Source organism: Mus musculus, chromosome 10 (assembly GCF_000001635.26).
Source record: "Mus musculus strain C57BL/6J chromosome 10, GRCm38.p6 C57BL/6J".
Classification (NCBI taxonomy): Eukaryota; Metazoa; Chordata; class Mammalia; order Rodentia; family Muridae; genus Mus; species Mus musculus.
In genome coordinates, this window is record NC_000076.6 from 118,536,892 (window position 1) to 118,557,163 (window position 20,272).

Sequence of the window (20,272 nt, forward strand, 5' to 3'; positions counted from 1 at the left end):
GGAAGGGGAGCTGGAATATGGAAGTGACTTGCTAAGGTAGCGAAGCTACCCCGCGAGTCACGTGGAGGCTACCCAGAAGTCCCTTTCTCCCACTTTCCTAGTCAGTAGTAACCAAGGCAAGCCCTCAGAAGAGGACAATCAACAGGAAGAGCAGCGTCACCTTGTGACGTTATTCCCTGAGGTTCTGATCAGGTTAACATGTCAGTCAGGGTTCATTATTTATAAGAAGGCCTCAGGAGTAAACTTGGGTGGAATCCTGGAAGCCAGATGGAAAAGGACGTGTTGTCAGATGCTTACAGGGAAGAACGGCTCAAAATACATGAGACTGTGGCGCCGGGGAAGGGCGCATGCGTGTGCCTCAAGGCAGCTGCAGGATTTGAAAATGAGAGCGATGGAGAACGGCGTAGAAATAAAGATGAGAGATGCCCCCCCACTCCCCCCCCCCCGCCCCCGGGCTTGCAGTTTGAACAGGAGTGCGCTGTGGATTCATTTGTGTGGCTTAGTGAACATTATCTCTTTCTAGAAGAAGCCTGTGCATTACAGAGCTTTGAAAAATTCTGGTCAAGTGCCCTCTCTGGGTTAGACTGTGCGGAGTGTAGACTCACACTGTAAATGTTGTAGCCTGGAGCTCTTCAGAAGGGGTGCCATTTGCTCCTAAAGATCAGCAGCACCATCCAGAAGCTCAGATCCCATTACGAGATGCTCATGGGTGTGGGACCATAACGGTCCGGGGTTATGGAAGAAGTTTTGAGGGAGGGAGCAGTAGTTGGCTACCTCCCCGCTCCCTATGTGGTGTTGTAAAGCCGGATCCCCCAGGATCAACTCTAGCAGGAATTTATTACCCTGACAGTTATCAGGCTTCACTCCTTGTTTAACCATATTTTTTTACCCCAGCCCCTGCAGACCTTGCAGCCCCAGGGTATATGGATGAAGCATCATTATCCGGCACCCCTGCCCTGGCCACTGGTACCTAGCCACCCACGTAAACCTTGCCCCAGAGACCCTGGCAACTCCCCAGCGCCATACATAATCCTTTCTCTCCCCACCCAATAAAGGAACCAGTTCTCTGAAGCTGTTGTTTCCTAGGTCTCTTTATTGCTCCTGCACCACACCCATTGCTGACTGCGATCCTGCACCCAAGCCAACCCACACCGACCTAAGCTGCCTTCCCTCCAGTTCAGCTTGGGAGGCAACAGGGCTGGCTACCCTGAGGGAGAAGCAGAAACTGGGTGCCACATGGGGTTCCTTTAATGCAGTGGCAGACACTTATATGAAACAACACTGAAACCTGATAGTATCTGAAATGCTCATGTGCACATCATAATTCCAAATTATCAGCTTGATATATACAGTATTATCGATAGTTAATCTCAATTTTTTTTTTTGACATTTGAGGTTTTATTTTGAAGTTACAGTAGCTTTTCTTTCTGTGAGCTTTGGATATCCTTGTCTTACCTGAGATAGAAACATGTAGTAGGGTCTTCTTAGGGTTATCTCTATACACTAAATAAGGATATGGTCGCTGGACATGGTGGCACACTCCTTTAATCCCAGTACTCGAGAGGCAGAGGCAGTCGGATTTCTGAGTTCGAGGCCAGCCTGGTCTACAAAGTGAGTTCCAGGACAGCTAGGGCTATAAAGAGAAGCCCTGTCTTGAAAAACAAAACAAAAACAAACAAACAAACAAACAAAAAGGATATGGTCAAGCCTGGGGCACTGAGGAGCCACCAGTAATAAAAGACCAGATCTCTCAATGCTCTCAGTGACAGCCACCCAGGCCAAGGGTGTTTCATGACAGTGAAACAGCAGTCATTTAAGATTCTGTTTCTATGACCTTCCCGAGCCTAGATGTTCTCAATGGAAATGAAATGTTCTTTCGAGCACCCATACAGTTGAGTGCTTAACAGAAATGAATGACTGCTTGAAGCCAACCATGGGACTGAACACAAGGTCCCCAATGGAGTAGGAGAAAGGACTGAAGGATCTGAAGGGGTTTGCAACCCCATAGGAACAACAACAACATCAACCAACCAAAACCCCCCAGAGTGCCCAGAGACTAAACAACCAACCAAAGAGTACACATGGAGGGACCCATGGCTCCAGTCACATATGTAGCATAGGATGGCCTTGTTTGTCATCAATGGGAGGAGAGGCCCTTGGTCCTGTGAAGGCTCGATGGATGTCCCAGTATAGAGGAATTCCAGGGCGGTGAGGTGGGAGTGAATGGGTGGGTAGGGGAGCACTCTCATAGAAGCAGGGAAGGGGGGTGGGATGGGGGGGCTCGGGGGGAGTGAACTGAGAAAGGGAATAGCATTTGAAATGTAAATAAATAAAATATCAGAAAGAGAGAGAGAGAGAAGAAATGGATGACTTCTTTGCTTCCCAAACCAATCATTTGGAATGGCTAACCAATAGTTAAAAGAAAACATTTTCCACACTGATTAAATGATAGTGATGCTCCTAGCGATCACAAGCACATCATCTAATTCAAGTGTCATGGGATTCTTAAGATGTACGTCATTTTAAAATCTTCATTGAAAAGAGGAGAAACTGAAGAAAACAAGGCATAGGCAGGGGAAACAAGCCTGAACCTAGATTATCTGGACTTAGAGATCATGCTTTCTAATGCTGCCTTCCAGCCACACACAACTGTGTGTTGACATCGCTTGGTGTGCTACTGGCAGAGAAAGCCATCTGCCCCTTTGAAGGGAGATGCGACCATGTGACTGGGTTGTTCTTAGTGGAAAGATAGCAAAGGGGAACTCGTGCTGTGCTGCTTTCAATCCTGTCGATTACCACTCCCTGGCTCCCCTACCCTGGTGGTCTTCACTGCCATTTCCGTCGTATTCTACAGATGCAAGGAACAGTGGAAACCATGGGAAACTAGGGTCTGGGAAGCCATGGATAGAAAGAATCTGGATTACGGAACGACTTCCCGTTGAAGAAGGGCTTCCCCTCCAACCTTACCAAGAGCTGATTTATGAGCAGACATTAATTTGCATTGTTTATTGTTACTTGATGACACTTAGAAATCTGCTTTTTTTTCTGCTCACTGCTGATTAGTTTCACTAATTCTTAGTGGAGATTTGTTGTTGTTTGTGCTTGTGTGTTTGTGGTATGTATGTATGTATGTACGTATGTATGTGTGCATGCATGTATTATGTATGTATGTATGTATTTTATATATATATATATACATATACATACACACACACACACATATATGCATGTATATTGTACAAGTAACATGTTAGACAGAAGTCTACACAGCTTCTTGGTCACTGTCTCTCTTTCTTTCTGAGATGAGGGATCTCACTAAGCCTGGTTGACAAACTGGTTAGTGTGGATAGTCTGGCTGCCCAGAGATGTCTAGGGCCCCTCTGTACTGCCTTTCCAGCAGGAGAATTATAGACGTACACTAACAACCAGCTCAGTGTTTTGGGGGTGCTGGAGATCCAAACTCATGCTTGCATGACAAGTGCTTTACTAACAGAGCATAATATAGAAGTATGAAGTCACCCAGGTTTAAATGTGTTTTCCCATTTATCATCAGAACTACAAGGCATGTCTATCTATATCTATCTATCTACTATCTATCTATCTACTATCTATCTACTATCTATCTATCTATCTATCTATCTATCTATCTATCTATCTATCTATTTATCTACTATCTATCTATCATCTATGTATGTATGTATGTATCATCTGTCAATCATCTATCTACCTATCATCATCATCATCTATATATCTATATATCTATATCTACCTATCTATCTCATCTGTGTATCTATCTATCTATCTATCTATCTATCTATCTATCTATCTATCTATCTATCTACCTATCTATCTATCTCATCTATCTATATATCTTCTTCTGTCATCTGTCTGCCAACTATTCTGTAAATTATCATAAAATATTTTCATTCTATTTTAGTTTGTTGCGCAATCATTGAGAATAACATGCAGCAACTACACTATGAGATTTCTGTAGTTGTCCACAAGTGTTTTAGTGATGACCATGACTATGGCTTGTTTGACTTGTTTGATTCTCAAATCTTCGGGCAGAAGGAATGTCACTTCAGTTCATTTTATGGTGCTATAAAATTACCTTAGGTGGATCTTGGTATTTTATAAAGTTCCTCCCGTGGTGCTGAGAATTGAAAACGGGGCCTGTGGGTGCTACTTAAGCACACTCTGCTATGGGGATACATCCCAGTCCAAGCACTTTGTAAAGGAAGGAGTCTTACTTATCTCAGAGTTGTACATGTTCGAGATCACAGCATCTTCAGTATCTGCTTGGCTCTGGTGAAGGCCCCATGGCAGATGGTACCACAATGTCATGAGCATGTGCCAAAGAGGCAAAACATTGCTATGAGGAGTCAGAGAGGTCAGAGAAGATGGCATCCTTGTGACCTCCTTCTAGAGAGAAACACTAACCTCCATGTAGCCCCATGACCCAGTTATCATTCACACAGCATCCCTTGGTAAAGGTTTGTCACCTCAGTGCCACCACAACGCAGCCCAAGCTTCCCTTGCATGAGTCTCGAGAGATGCTCTCAGACTATATCTAAACCAGAGCAGGGAGCAGCAAGATCTTCAGATATGATCATGTTTGCACATGATCTCTTTGCAGCTTAAAATTGAAACGGTACTCACTATGACTTTATCCATGTTTTCTTAACTGAATTTAATTTTTTGAAAGGCAACACAATAAGTTCATCTTTTTTTGTCAAATGTTTTGACTATGGTAAGCTGACTCACATTTATTCCCTCAGGACATATAACGAGAGCCTTCCAGAGGTCCAGAGCCACTGGTATGAATAGAGTAGGTTCATTTGAGGATGCCTAATGGTTTATAGAGTGCTTACCATGTGTCAGTTGTTCTTCTAAAGACCGTGCTGAGATTCATTAATCCCCAAGATAATTTCATGAGAGTAGCCCTCCGTCCATTTCATTTCATAGTGCGGAAATCAAAGAATGGGAACATGTAGGAACATCCCAAGCATATATAACATGTAGGTGGTGGGGCTCAAACATGAATCCACCCAACATGGCTTTGGTTTCTGTGCCTTTACTCATTGTTTGCCCCGTTGCTACATGAATATGGATGCACTGTGGTTTTGCTTCTCCTTCTAATAATATCATTGTTTCCTAATGCCTCACATGAAATCAGCACAAACTTAGATCAGAACAACCTCCTCGTATGAGCTCAGATTCCACGGTATGAGTCCAGGTACAGCGTCCCTGGGTCTTCTTCCGCTCAGGATCTTGAAAAGCTTCAGTAAAGGAGTCATCTCAGGCTAAGCTCTCCTTTGAGTTTCATAGCCTCATCTAAAAATACACAGAGGAGAAGAAATGCCATTTCCTTTAAGGCCATATAACCAGTGGGAATTGCATCTTCAATGCCATTGAGTGAATCTCTTTCTGGCCTCAATGAAGTACAGTAGGAGTTCTTTCAAAAACGTTTCCAAGTGGTTAACTCAGCCCTAAAAAGCTGGCTCAGTCACTACGTGCCCACCTTACAAGCATAAGGACCGGACTTCAATCTTTACTCCACTAAGAAAGCTGAATAAAGTGACACAGACTTGCAATTCCAGCACTGGGAAGAGAGATACAGATGCATCCCTGGGGCTGCTTAAGCATCCAGCCCAGCATACCAGGCCAGACAAGGACCACAGATCCCAGGGTGTGTGTGTGTGTGTGTGTGTGTGTGTGTGTGTGTGTGTGTGTGTGTGTGATTCCTGGGAAAGACACTCAAAGTTGTCCTCTGGCCTCCACACATGCACACACACACACATGTACACACATGCACACACATGTATATACATGTACACATGTACGCACACATGTACACACATGTACACACAATGTACACTGCCACACACATCTACAATGGGACATTGAGACTAGAGATACAAAAGCCATTGTGCAGGGTAGCTTGTCACTCATTTGCTGAGAGTAAGTTAAACCCTTCAGCTCCTAGGGAACAATTTTTTTCTTTTAAAGAAAGAAGTGGTGTTTATCCTATGAGTCAGTGAAGGACAGCAGTCAAACAGGCTTTCAATTCAGAGAAGTGCGAAGCAGAGTCCAGTTTGGTCCCTTCACTGTTTGGACATCTAGAAGGCAATGGATGTATTGGAAGGGTTTTTGTCATCATGTGAGGTAACAGTGTCATGGTGGCCTTGGCAGGTGGCCAGATAGATGAGGCAGAAGATGGATTTCCAGAATTCCTGAAAATCCCTTCAAAGCTATATCGAATGGATGTTTCGGTCATAAAAAGACCAGGCAACTGGTGGCCATTGGAAGGTGCACACGGAGGAGCAGTGTGAGGAGATACTGACAGAAGAAATGTTAAGGACCAGAGAGTGCTTGCCCATATGTTCCTTAGACTCGGCTGACTTGGTGCTACATCAAGGAGAGGAGACAAGGCCATCATCCACTGAGCGTTTGGCTGCTGCTGCTGCTGCTGCTGCTGCTGCTGCTGCTGCTGCTGACACTGCTTGTACTATGAGGCTAGCTCTAGCCTTGCCATCTTTGGGTGCTCACAGGACGAGAGGAAGTATGAAAGACTGCGAGCATTTATCCCAGAGTGTGCCCATCCTAGACACATCCGGTTAAATGAGAAGCGACTTTAATACCTAATCCTGGCAAGTGTCTGTGTTTCCCCCATGCCTGGTGAGATGAGTGTCTGAAGAAGTTTGTACTTGTAACCTGAGACACATGCAAGGCCCAAGTCATATGAGGGCCCAGCTCTTCCTCAGCTTTGTCATGGATCTCGAGAAAGTCAGGATGCTGTGGGTAGTTCCATATAGCGTCACCTTTTCTCCGGAATAAGATGATCATGTGAGTACTGGAATAAGAGAGACCTTCAAGTGTGGAAAAGAACAAAATGCTTCTGACTTGAGCTCAGTAAGGGGATGCACCTTGCTTAGTCACGTGCTTGGAAAGGAATTACAAGACGGATCACTGAGGGGCTGTGGTGGGCAGGTTCAGCGTGGGTCAAAACTCAACACATTCAGGTTTTTCCTTTGAACAAGCTCATCTCTATTAAGGGAGAATTTGGTACCCAAAGGTATCCCGACAATAAGAAAAATCAAGATTGCCAGGTTCCAAAGATGGTTTGTTGATGAATATCACACAAACATGACAGCCTCAGTATTGCCTACTTCTAAAGAAAGAAACAGAATCTTATAGTAGAGGAGAGACTAAACGCCTAGAAGGGAGGAGATAAAGATGAAATAATAAGATACTTTAGATAAAGTGGACTTTTGTAGTTTTAAGATAGCAAAGAACATTGATTGAGTGCATCTATGTATAGAATTATGATTTAAAAGTAACAAACATTCCCATTATCAAAACCATATTAGACCAATATATGCCAACAAACAGAATAGTGTACATATTCGTTCCCATGCTTAGGACTTGTGTCCAGAATGATATCGATTGACCATATGACTATTTCAGGTCCTGGACTTTTTCTGCTCAGCACATGAAGGTATGTGGCTCATGGGATTTCTAGCTCACCCAAGCATTACTAGTCATGACCATATTCTCAGGTGTCTGGAAGAAATGGTATATTTGGACTATGCCAATTGACTCTAAGTAAGATGTATATGTCTTTCATAAAATAAGTGCTAAGGAATGAGAAATGAAGAAGAGGGAATGTCTTATTGTATCTGATAAAGTGTCACCTCGCATAGGGAATTGGGACAGACCAGTCCAGTCCACTTTCAAGGTCATTATTGCCTTTGTGTGCAAACTCTTTCTACAGTGGCAAATTCATGAGCACAATTTAAATTACTTTTGAACCATTAAAACAAACTGCTCACCACACTTTTGATATGCATCCTATGAAAATAAAAGGCATGGGCTAGGGCTTGGGAAGGGAGAAGAATACATAGAAACGAGGAAAATAGAAATGTGAAATTAAATAGGAATGAAACAGGAAATAAAAGGTGATGGTGAAGACAGCAGGAGGCATTTGTATTGTCTGACTCCATGTTTTCTCTAAGCTCAAGAGTATATATATATATATACACTCGCACACACACACACACACTCACACTCAGTCGCACTTACACACTTACAGATACTATCTCACACACTGACATATACACTGACACACTCACACATTCACACTTGCATACACATTCATACACACATACTCACATTCACACACACACTCATACATACCCACACTCACATACACACTCATACATACCCACACTCACATACACTCAAATACATTCAAAATCACATATACACATCCACATACTCACATTCACACACACACACACACACACACACACACACACACACACACTCATACATACCCACACTCACATACACTCACATACATTCAAAATCACATATACACATCCACATACTCACACACACACACAGATACACACTGACACACACATTCACACACACACTCACAGTTACACATACTCTCTCTCACACACACTCACACATTCACACTCACACACACACACACACACACACACACCCATACATACCCATACTCAGACACACTCAAACACAATCACAAACACACACACACACACACACCCATACATACCCATACTCAGACACACTCAAACACAATCACAAACACACACACACACACACACACACACACACACCCATACATACCCATACTCAGACACACTCAAACACAGACACAGACACACACACACACACACACACACACACACACACACACACACAACATTGGTCCAACACCACTAGAACATGCATTTGGCCTCAGTGTCTCAGTGTAGGCCTGGACCTGCAAGTGTGACCTCTTCCATCACAATCCTTGGGACCCACCAAAGCCTTTGTGCCATCCAGGGAGAGACCCGTGTCCCTGATTTCAGAGACATTCAGTGACCCATATGTGAATCAAACCCAAGATTGTGGCCACTTTGATGCTGGAGCAGCTCATTCAGTCCATTCTTCCTTTTCCAGGCAAGAGTGCCCCGCCAGACAATACTACCTCCATGTATCACTCAGGGGATGAGCTCAATTTAACAGGGCCAATATCCTTAAATGTTTGAATCGATATAGTAATTAACAAGTGTATAAAAGTGAGTAGTAACAGTGAGATCATAGTGGAGGATTTTACTGGTATAAAAAATATAGTTCTCCCATCCTTACTCCTTCCTGTCCTCATTACAAGGATCTTATTTGATTTCTGCATGAGCCCATTCCCTGAGATGGGTGTCTAAGATTGCACACTACAACAAATGTGCTCTTAGACAAGTGGGTTTCCTTTGCCCCATTTCTTAACGTTTCCTGCCCTCTGGTGGTGATATCAGGAGATCTGTTGTATTTTTTTTTTCCCTTGAGAGGCCAAAGTAAAACATTTCACTAAAAAATTAAATAAAGTCACCCCTCTGTGTGTTTCTCTGCCATAATGGGTATGTGTGTTGACTCTCTTCCTCCTTGTGTCTTCTTAGGCAAGACTTTCAGGATCAAGCATTCCCGGACTAAAAACAAAGACAACCCATCCCTGGTGGACTCCACTGAAAAGGCAGTAAGGTCAAGTATAATCCTAAGAGGAGACATTGGAGATGAACCCACTGGGTCGCATTTGTTAGTGCACATGAGTATTCTGAGTTAGTTATGTGACTTTGCCACACCAGGCTAAAGACACACACTCTGGTCACTTGGGATGCTTAAATGGAGGAAGGGGATTGTTTTTCTCTTGCTTTCTATTCTTGGCATTTAGTTGGCTCAGTAATAAACATGTAAGGCCATGTGCTTATAAAAATTAGGGCAACATTCATCATAATTAGCATCCAAGATGCTCCAAATTCCCTGGGATAAGTGGTCACTCAGTTCAGTTGCCAAGCTCTGTATCATTTTTAGATCATATCCTTTGACAATATGAGCAATAATTTGGAAATTAAGTCAATGAGTCAGAAAGGGAACATATTGATCTGGGGGAGAATTTATGCAATAGATACGTCATTATGAGTATTTTTAAAGATTTTCATAAACAGGACATACTTAATCTCTTATTTAGAGAACTATTTTTCTTCTACTGACAGATGCTAAGTTGTCCTTTTAAAATAAAAATTTGTGACTGTGCCCAAAAAGGTTTTCAATTCCTCCCCAACCCTGTTTTTCAGTCTTTTTATTAACTTTCTATCTTGAAGTAGTTTCAGACTAACAAACATTTGCAGAGATAGTAAAGGGTGGGGGGAAGTTCTTCTTTCTTGGAAGCCCTTCTACTCTTGGGAAGTTTTCCCATTTTTTTCCTCAACAAATCTGTGATCTTTGAAAATTAAATCAGTGCAAAGAATATCTAGGGACTCTTCCTCCAATCTGAAATGTGAGGTTAATCCCACATGTCGTAATTCCAATGTGGTTTTCACGTATGGGAAAGCTACCATTAAAACCATCCTATTAACTACATATGCCCCTTATGGAATCATCTCCGTATGGTGGTTGTCATAACAATGCCCATTGTATAGTCCAGGATGTAGATACTGAATAAATTAGAAGTGACTAAATGTAGCCTGTGCACATACTGTGTGCAGAAGTCATACTGTGGACTTCTCAGAGTGTCCTATCGAGAGGTCCATTTTCTTGATTTCTTTTTATTTTGGGGGATGTTGATGCTGAATACTTGGCTAAAGTGGTGGTGCTTGCTGATCATTGTCTTAGTTAAACAGACACCATGACCAAGGCAACTCTTTTAAGGGACAGCATTTAATTGGTTTAGAGGTTCAGTCCATTAGTATCAAGATGGTAACATGGCAGCATCCAGGCAGACGTGGCCCTGGGGGAGCTGAGAGTTCTACCTCCTGTTCCAAAGCCAAATAGGAGAAGACAAATCTCTCAAGCAGGTACAAGGAAGGTCTCAAAGCTCACCCCCACAGTGACACACTTCCTCCAACAGGACACACCTACTCCCACAGGACAGGCCTAATAGTGTCACTCCCTGGGCCAAGCATATTCAAACCATCACAGTTGTCTTCATGTAAAATAGATAGTTTTGGCATTTTACTTGGTCAGCATCCTGTGGAGAGATACTTTAGGTCTATAAAACGACCCTTTTCTCATATGTCGGCCTGTCATCATCTCCAACTGGGGATTTGTCTACTTGACAACGTCCTTGACATTCATTAACTGGAGTTCTCCTTGGAAGAAGAGCCTCCTTTAGCCCCATCTATTAGTTAATTACTTTTATGTATTTGGATGGAGTCAGGAAAATTTGTATGTTATCATTCATCACAGTTACCATTGACTATCCGTCAAGGTGGCTCATATTTAATCATTAGGTATCACTTTTAGTGTGACTCCTTTTGTTCTTTGAATTAGAGGCTCTTTTGGGAGGTGTTTTGTTTTGTTTTTGTGAGGGGAGGTTTGTGTTTGTTTGTTTGCCTTTTGTGCCATCGTGTATTTTAGGATAATCTTATTCTTCCCCTGCTCCAATATAGAAATTATTAATTTTTTTCAAGGATCCTTGGTTTCTTCTATTAGAGAAGAGTATTTAGTATTTAGAAGCTAACTTCTGTATGCTTGTCTTGCATCCAGTATTATTTCGCAGTTTCTCATCAAACAAAACTATCAAAAAGTGTTTTCAAAAACCATATACATGTGTATGAAATCTAAATCTGTATGTACCTATGTAATCTATTTATCTATCTATCATCTATTTACTTGTGTGTGTATGTGTGTGTGTGTCTGTCTGTCTATCTGTTTATGTGTCTAACTATCTCAGGCCAGGGGCTGAACCCTACTCTTTGTGTATTTTAGGACAGTGCTTTACCACTAAGCTACACCCACAGACACTTCCAAAATTTTAAGAATTCTTTGTGTGGTACTAATATTTGTATTTTGTGTCTGGGTAGATGTACTTTGCATTTTAAAAAAAGTTTATCAACTCTTTTTGACTTTGCTTATGATCTTTTCTGTTATACAGAAAACAAATCTATTTGTGTTTAGTCAGATCTATGTTTTCATAAAACGTCTCTGGGTCATGAGACATTGCTAAGAATTTGCTCCTTACACACAGGAATTTATTCATGCTTTCTCCCGGGAGTTTTAATTTTTATCTGTATATCTCAGTTACATTCTGGATCATGCTTACATATGGCATGATGTGTGCTCTGATCTTATTTTGTTCTAATGGATACTGAATTACCCCTGAGCCATCCCTTGATTTATTTTTCTCCTAGTACATTTGTGATGCCACTTTTATTATGTTCTGTTCTACGCTTCCAAATGTACTGGAATCTAGTTCTGTGCTTTCTGATCCACTCACAGAGTCTCCGTATCCAGCCTTCCACCAGCACCATACTGTTTTAAAGCTTTTTTTTTCCCTGAGACAGGGTTTCTCTGTGTAGCCCTAGCTGTCCTGGAACTCACTCTGTAGACCAGGCTGGCCTTGAACTCAGAAATCTGCCTGCCTCCTAAGTGCTGGGATGAAAGGCATGCGCCACCACTGCCCAGCTTCATACTGTTTTAATCACAAGGACTTTATAGAGTATTTTAATGTCTGGTATAGCCAGTCTTTCCTATGTTCTTTCTAGTATTTTATTGGCTATTTGGGGATTTTTGGTTGTTTGTTTCTCCACATGTTTTGGACATGAGTGTGTTTACTTCTATATAAAGACTGATTCATATTTTATTGAGATGTAGTCAGATTTATGCACTGAACAGAGTCAACATTCATGAGATGAAGCCATGCTTCATAATGCCTTGAAACACCTTTGTGTCAGTCCAGATTCACTCTGACATTTCTCATGGCTGTTTTTGTCTCACGTAGTTTTCCAGAGTTTATGTACTTTTAAATATGATCCTAAGTATTTCGTCTTCTTCACTGTTATTGTAAATAAGGGTTTTTCTGTTACCGGGTTTTCTAATGAATTGTGTGTGTGTGTGTGTGTAAGCACGTATGTAAATACTAAATACTAATCCTGTATGTAATATTTTAGTCTGAGATCTTTACAACTTGTTTTACTGTTTGAGTTAATGTGTTTTCATGAGCTGTACAAAAAATAAATGATTGTGTTAGGCCTTTAAACTTTGATTTATTTCTTGTGGTAGTTAGGCAATTCTGACTAAGGCAAAGGAACAGATTTGCCAAGGTCACAAGGTAAGAAATGGACAAACAAGCTTTTAAATCAAGGGCCTTCATTGTTAGTCACTCTGAGTGGTCAAGGTGCAGGTTCCCTGAACTGCTCTGTTTCTTCTGCTAGCAAAAGAAGGGGAGCAAGCTGCCCCTCTCTCTCCTTCTCCTGACAGACCTAAAGCCCTGTCTTAGTTAGGGTTTCTATTGGTGTGTGAGACACCGCGACCAAGGCAACTCCTGTGAAGGAAAGCACTTCATTGGTGTTGAAGCTCACCAATTAAGTGAACTAAATTTAGTTAGCCAATGGGCTGAACTAAACAGTGCAGAGCTTTGCTCCTTTATCATCATGGGAGAAAGCATGGGGGAGGCACACGTGGTGCTGGAGAAGCAGCTGAGAGTTATACATCTCATTGGCAGGCAGCAGAAAGAGAAAGTAACACTAGGCCTGGTTTGAGCATTTGCAATCTCAAAGCCAGCCTCACCCTCAGTAACACACTTCCTCCAACAAGGCCACACCTCCTATTAGTACCACTTTCTATGGGCTTTGGGGAGCATTTTCATTCAAAACACAACAAGCCCCAGCATTAATTGTGGGAGCTGAGTAGGAACGTAAGCAGGACAGCTGGATGAGGAGTCTCCCTGAGGTAGACCAGAAAGCTGTGCAGACATAACAAGAACTTCCTGTAACGTGTACTTCATTGTTTGGCACGACTGTAAAATTAAACTCTGGCTGGAAAACTAATAAAAAGCTCATCTCTGGCTCACCAAATAGCCCCTGTGAGCCTTAAAAATAAAAAATGCCTCTGCCCCACTCACCTGAGTTGTTCATGGGATCCATGGTTTACTCTGAGTAGAGGTGGGGTTCCTCCCCACACCTTTACCTTGTGTTCCTTCCTCAGCTCTGACACTAACCCTGCCATGTTGAAATTTCTTACTCATGCTGCATACAATCTGGAGAGAAGAGCCTCACAGGCAATTTTGGATTATAGATCTTGTATCAAATCCAGCCCTTAGCGAGCATTTAATGCATGTTTGTTGAGTGAGTGATGAAGTCATATTGCCTTCCAAACTCCTGGAATACACAGTGTTACTTGCACTACACACATGAACATGTCAATCTTCTTTTTTTTTTTTTATTTCCAGAAGGAGATTCTAAAGTTATCTATTGGAGTAACTTACTTTTGTCAGATTAATACTATTAAACAATTTGCTAGATACATAGTGTGGCCATTGCACACATATTTGCTCAAATGTTTTGAAAGTTTAAACAGTTTTCTCCTACTCTTAAGGAACTGTATATATGGATGGGGTTTTAACACGTTGGGGTAAAGCAGCGCACACATGTAAATACACACATATATACATATCAACATACATACATACATATATATATATATACATACATACACATACATAAATACACGTATATATGTAAACTCACATATACATGTATATATACGTATGTACATATCTATATGCACACATGCACTCTAGATGTTTTGATCCAATCAATACATTTTTGGTTCTGATTCTAACAGATGTAATAAGAGTTCAATAGGGGGAGAAGACCTGTGTTGTCATCCACCTACTGCTCTTCTTGTTGAGCTTCTGAGATGAGTGTAATGATGCTTCGATGGATGTTAATGAGCCTGGTGCTTTGGGACGGATTTGCACTATACCCACACTGGATAAGAAAGCATTCAGTTAGCTCATCATCTTTTAGAGCTTCCTCTCCTGGGGCCCAGGGCTCTTTTCTGAAGGGAGGTTAAGGAGATTGTCACCACTCTATGAAGATTTAACTGAATTCATCTTTAGCTCCTAGGACTGCCCAATTGAGCATATGTGATGAATCTCTGCTATCATAGGGGAATACCTTACTCTATGGAATGGCTCTCAATTCTTGTGAGGTCAAAATATTCCCATACATCACCATAGATGGTGTGGTTGTTGGTAAGGCTCTGTGGCACCAATCTTCAACTCCAAGAAACAAACAAACAAAAAAAACCCTTTCCAGTATTAACACCTCTGTCCAAACTGTAAAGGATGAAATTATGCAGATCTAGCATCTCTCATATGGCACTGGGGAGTAGTGTTATATTTTGTGCACTTTCAAGTGTGTAATGTTCTGCAATGGATCCAAAGGAAATCTGACACTTCCTAAAGCATCGTCGCAACATGCTGTGCTGGTTACTTTTGTTGGGGTGCACTATGTGAAGGTTGTCTTTGTAATATTCAATTATTAATTCTATACTGGCAGAGAGTTTTGGTATTGTTATTCTTATGGTCCATCCTCTGCCTCAGTATTTTGTAAACCTACACCTTCCTCAGTCACTGATTGGCTTAATACAGATCTGATGGAAAATAGCTGGGCAGGAAAGGGGAGGCAGGACTTCTGGTCTGAGAGAGGGTCTCTGGGAGAAGAATCTAGGTGGGAAGATTCACCAGTGGGACACAAAGGTGATTGGGCATACTGGGAGAGAGGGAAGAGAGGGGGGGGGGAGGAGAGGAGAGAAGAAGAGAGGAGAGGGGGAGGGGGAGGGAAGGGGAGAGAGGGAGAGGGAAGGGGAGGGGGAGAGGGAGAGAGAGAGGGAGAGAGGGAGGGGGAGGGGGAGAGAGAGGGAGAGGGGGAGAGGGAGGGGGAGAGAGAGAGGGAGAGAGGGAGGGAGAGAGAAAGAGAGAAAGAGAGAAAGAGAGAGAGAGAGAGAGAGAGAGAGAGAGAGAGAAGTGGCCAAGCACAGGACATGGACTAGAATAGCTGGGTTAATTAAGTTAGATGAGCTATCTGGGAGTTAGCCTAAGCTAGGCCTAAGGTATAATAAACTTAATAAGTCTCTGTGCCATTAGCTGGTGTCTGGCAGATTCAAGAAAGTCTAGCAATATAGTTTTATGTCTGCTTGATACAAGCTAGGGTCATTTGGGAAGAGGGAACCTAAATTGAGAAAATGTCCCCATGAGATTGGTCTGTGGGGAAGCCTGTGTGCACTTATTAATCTTAATAAGTGATTAGTGTGGGAGTGCCCAGTCTATTGTGGATGGTGCTACCCTGAGTTTGATGAGCAGGCTATATAAGTCACGAATAGCAACCCAGTAAAGAGCATCAATGCATGATGTCTGCTTTAATTCCTGCCTCCAGGTTCCTGCCCCAACCTTCCTTCATACTGGGCTGTGGTCAGAATGTGTAAGCTGAAATAACTCTTTTCCTCCCCAAATTTTGTTCATGATGTTTTAATCACAGCAATAGAAGCCCCAGGACACTGTTAAACAGAGAGGAGCATTGGGGACCACCTAAATGACTGTAACAAGATAAAGGATGGATACATTTTAGAATAAGTATTCAGTGGTCTACTGTACTATATAGAAGAGAAAATAATTAAATGAAAATTATGTGTACCTGCATGGACAACTAACAAACACTTCATGTTGAACAATCGAAGTGAGATATGAAGGTAAGTGCTTGGTACAGGGCCAGTCGACAAGGCTTAGAAACAAACAGTGGTACTGACATTGAAACACAGAAACATGGGAGTGACAAACACCAGATTCTCTCTGGAGAAGAAACATGGAGGAAGAGAGTAGAGCCAAGAGGTGGTGTGTACCAAGCTTAAATCTCACCAGGAGGCAGAGGCAGGAGGATTTCTGAGTTTGAGGCCAGCCTGGTCTAGAAAAACCAAAAAAAAAAAAAATGTACCGAAAGCATGAGGGTGTGTGGGGTAGTCATGGTAGGTAGGGGGTTGTGTGTGGGTAGTCATGGTAGGTGGGGGGTTGTGTGTGGGTAGTCATGGTAGGTGGGGGGTTTGTCTAACCCTGTGGTCAGCCCTGGAAACTGCATGGATAAGCAATGCTAACTTAACTAAGCAAGGCATGTGTGTGTGTGTGTGTGTGTGTGTGTGTGTGTGTGTGTGCATGTGCGCATATGCGCATGTATGTAACAATAATAATAAAAGAAGGAGTTATTGATTTGGGAGGGAGAGTGAGGACACCAGAGGAGTTGGGAGGGCAGGAGAAGTGGTAGTAATGGAGATACAGTGCTCATCTATGAAGCTCTCAAAAAGAATTAAATTTTTAAAATACCAGATGATAAAATATTTTACTCTAAATATTCTTTTCTGTGTTTGAGGTGTGAGTATAGAAGAAAAAAAAAAACAAAAAAAAACTCCACCACCAACAACCGAAAATGAACCTTTGAGATCCTAGAGCTCGGGAACAGTGGACTGGAATCGGACTCCCAGCCAGTCCTGGTCAGGCGTCCATTCTACTTTGTCCCATTTTCCATATCAGGAGATGTGTCTGACCTCCTTCTCCTTCGTCCGGTCAGTGAACCCTGCCGGAATCTTTCTCTCACTGGATCTGTAAACTACATCACCTTCTTTATGTGTCTATTATCTCAAAGGCTCATTCGCTCCCATCTGGAATATCGCTCCGTGCGCTGTTGACTTTTAAATAAATGTTTAGTGAATGTGGGAAGGAGAATGAGACAAATAGGAGACCATGTAATGCTGCAACAGAAAACCAATAAGAGTAAGGTTCAACACAGAGACACAGGCTGAGGAGCTCTGATGACCAAGCTAGGCAAGCGGGGTGCCTACATCAGCCATAGAGAGGTAAGGAAGGCCTTGACTGCAGCAAAGTCAGAAATAAATACAGCAAACGAGAAACCAGTCTGCTCTCTTATGGTTCTAGGGCAGCATCTGGAAACTGCAACCCTTGTTTCTCTCTGAATTCTATACACTCCACATGGTTCCTGTCACTTGAAATGCTACTATTCTTTAATTATCATTTTCTATAGGGAAAGGTGGGACTTTGTTATTGAATCCTAGTAGGGTTTAAGAGAACAAATGTGTAGGGGACAGACGCGGTGTAGCTGCTGGGATAAACATCTGAAAAGATGATCCTGGAGCCCAAGTGTTGGCCCGGAGCAGGACAGACCCTGGGAAACTGAGTGATTCCGAAGAGGGAATGAGGTCAGGGGGCAGAGAATATGAAACTGCGCTGGTCGGTGGATATGTCAATCTATCTGTCAGTCAGTAACCAAGTCTCTTCTACAGGCAGCCAACACTCTCCCCTCTCCTAAGTCAAGAAAAGACAGCTTTGCCACACACCCCAAAGTCATTTTACTCTGCCCATTTTCTGTGCACCTCCCAATATCTCGCTGTCCCCTGTGAACTGCTCCTCCTCCTTCTCAGGCTCCGCCCACTTCCCAGCCTCAGCCCTCCCTCCCCTCCCCTGACCCCACACTCCACCCCCATCTCTGCAAAACACAGAAGCTTACCGAAAAGAGGAAAAGAGTCACCTGCTACTTGTTTGTACCATCTTTTATCTTGGGTCTTCCCAAAACCCAAGTATCAATGCATCGACAGATAATCACACAAGCGTGTGTGCAGTTGTGCCACGTGACCAACTGACCAGCCCATGCAAGAGAGGTCAAAGAGGATGAGACACTTATCGTAGAGCGTCTGTGGCTTCAAAATAAATAATTAAAAATCATGAATGCTTTTCACATGCTAAGATGTAAAAAGTTTCTAATCCTCAGCAATGAGAACGAGAAGGCTGAGCCAGGTTTCTAGGTTTGTGACTCTAAGAAAACGAAACCGATCGTTCTTATCCTTCGTCTTTGATTCACTGCTATGGCTGGTCTGGTTAGGGCTTACAGGAGCCATGTCAGACTAATGAATGTCTCAGAGACCTGTTTGAACCCGGAAGACGAAACTTCTCTCGTTTGGCCCCTTCATCAGCCAATCGAAGAAGCCTGCTTTAAGGATATTGATTTGAATTCAATTTCAATTTTCTAAACAAAAAAATTATGTAATTTGCCTTAATTTGCAATATGGATTGGGAAAATGGAACCTACCCAAAACACACAAGAGGCCACTTACTGGAGCTAATCCTATAGTATCACCAGAAACCCTATAGTATCACCAGAAACCCTATAGTATTACCAACTTTCCCTGTTATTTTTTTTGTTGTTGTTGTTATTAAAAAAAATCCGTTGGTTATCCAAGACCTTGAAGGCACCGTTGCTTTAAGGGTATCTCTAACTAAATGCCTTTGCAACCTGAATACAAAGGCCCTACCAAGTCCATTTCCACAAATCTCCTTGGGACCACGTCACTAGAATAATTCCACCAAAGCTTACTGTGGACTCGAGTCCAGCTGGATAGAGGCTTTACGTACTTCTTCTAGCTCATTCTGAAATCTCAGGAAGAGTGTGTGGGCTTGCAGAAACAAACAGGTCTTGAGCAATTCCTTCACCCGAACTGACTTAGACCATTCCTTCCCTTTAGCTTCCTCCCATTTCATTCTAGCCTTCCCTTCTCCTGTCCCTTCCACCTCCTATCAGAAGCACGAAAAACATCACCCACTTGCAGCATCTCCTAATGCCACCCATGGTAACGCTACATTTTAAGGACATGCATTTATTTGTTTTAAAAATGTACTCCGCAAAAGGCCCTCCCAAGGAAAAGCGTCCTCACCCTCCTGATGCCAGTCCAAGTGTTATTTTTCTCTCAGGCTCTTCTCTTCCCGGATGACTATACTTTTGGTTGGTGTGTCTCTGCAAGAATGCTCAAGACCTCTTAAAGAGTCAGAAAAGCTACCTGGGTTTGCAGGCAGCTTCCTGTGGGGGTCACAGCCTGCAGAGTGAACAATGAATTATTGCACAGAAGATGGGCAAGGTGTGTGAAAAAAACAGGAAGCACCTGTCAAAGTGTGACTTTCTTCCTGGCAGCAGAGAGCTCCCTCTGAGGTGGTTCTAGATGCTTCTTGCTGCTTCCACTGTGACCTCTAAGACTGTGAAGTACCCTAGAGAACAAGGAAAGACCTGTGAAGGGAAGGGTTATTTGGACACTTTGATGGAGGGGTGAGAGTGATGGCCGTTCATAGCTTCTCTAGGTTCCTTTTTGCCATAGAGATTCGTTTGTATAGAACTGAAACTGAGTGATCATTGCAATGGGGAAATTTGAACACCTGAGAATTAGAAGTAACATATTTATTATTGCTGGTTCCTATCATAGGGACATGCTTCCATTGATTGATTATTCAGTGAACATATTCTATGTCAAACAGTAAGAGAGAACTTAGGCATTAACAGGGGACAAAACAAACATGTATTCCCGTATCCCGTGTTAGCCTTAAATTTAACTTATAAGGCACCGTGTTTCAGATTTGCGTTTTCACTTTTTAAAA

General features: G+C 42.5%; 1 long non-coding RNA gene across 1 annotated transcript in view; it reads right to left on the bottom strand.

Moving 5' to 3' along the window:
* Ifngas1 (Ifng antisense RNA 1) overlaps positions 1-19,634 on the bottom strand; it is a 54,491-nt gene extending 34,857 nt beyond the window's left edge. The window contains exon 1 of the long non-coding RNA NR_104123.1: positions 19,561-19,634. This is a non-coding gene — a long non-coding RNA (Ifng antisense RNA 1). The remainder of the gene's footprint in view (positions 1-19,560) is intronic.
* Positions 19,635-20,272: the final 638 nt, after the last annotated feature.